We start from the raw sequence: 1,396 nt of genomic DNA on the forward strand, positions 1-1,396 counted from the left end.
AATTCGCGGGGCTCCAAACTCGTTGGTGGAGGACACATGAACAGCGCTAGGCAATGAATTCATGGGTCTCCGTATAAGACTGAGAATGAAGAATTGGCGAACAATGCTAGGCAATGAATTCGCGGGGCTCCAGACTCGATGGTGGAGGACACATGAACAGCGCTAGGCAATGAATTCATGGGTCTCCGTATAAGACTGAGAATGAAGAATTGGCGAACAATGCTAGGCAATGAATTCGCGGGGCTGCAGACTCACTGGTGGAGGACACATGAACAGCGCTAGGCAATGAATTCATGGGTCTCCGAATAAGACTGAGAATGGAGAATTGGCGAACAGCGCTAGGCAATGAATTCGCGGGGCTCCAGACTCGTTGGTGGAGGACACATGAACAGCGCTAGGCAATGAATTCATGGGTCTCCGAATAAGACTGAGAATGGAGAATTGGCGAACAGCGCTAGGCAATGATTTCGCGGGGCTCCAGACTCGTGTGGAGGACACATGAACAAGCGCTAGCCAATGAATTCATGGGTCTCCGAATAAGATTGAGAATGGAGAATTGGCGAACAGCGCTAGGCAATGAATTCGCGGGTCTCCAGACTCGTTGGTGGAGGACACATGAACAGCGCTAGGCAATGAATTCATGGGTCTCCGAATAAAATTGAGAATGGAGTATTGGCGAACAGCGCTAGGCAATGAATTCGCGGGGCTCCAGACTCGATGGTGGAGGACACATGAACAGCGCTAGGCAATGAATTAATGGGTCTCCTTATAAGACTGAGAATGGAGAATTGGCAAACAGCGCGAGGCAGTGAATTCGCGGGGCTCCAGACTCGATGGTGGAGGACACATGAACAGCGCTAGGCAATGAATTCATGGGTCTCCGAATAAAATTGAGAATGGAGAACTGGCGAACAACGTTAGGCAATGAATTCGCGGGGCTCCAGACTCGTTGGTGGAGGACACATGAACAACGCTAGGCAATGAATTCATGGGTCTCCGAATAAAATTGAGAATGGAGAACTGGCGAGCAGCGCTAGGCAATGAATTCGCGGGGCTCAAGACTCCATGGTGGAGAACAGACGAACAGCGCTAGGCAATGAATGCATGGGTCTCCGAATAAAATTGAGAATGTAGAATTGGCGAACAGCGCTAGGCAATGAATTCGCGGAGCTCCAGTCTCGATGGTGGAGGACACATGAACAGTGTTAGGCAATGAATTCATGGGTCTCCGAATAAAATTGAGAATGGAGAATTGTCGAACAGTGCTAGGCAATGAATTCGCGGGGCTCCAGACTCGTTGGTGGAGGACACATGAACAGCGCTAGGAAATGAATTCATGGGTCTCCGAATAATATTGGGAATGTAGAATGGGCGAACAGCGCTAGGCTATGAATTC

The sequence above is a fragment of the Glycine max genome, chromosome 20, assembly GCF_000004515.6.
Source record: "Glycine max cultivar Williams 82 chromosome 20, Glycine_max_v4.0, whole genome shotgun sequence".
NCBI lineage: Eukaryota > Viridiplantae > Streptophyta > Magnoliopsida > Fabales > Fabaceae > Glycine > Glycine max.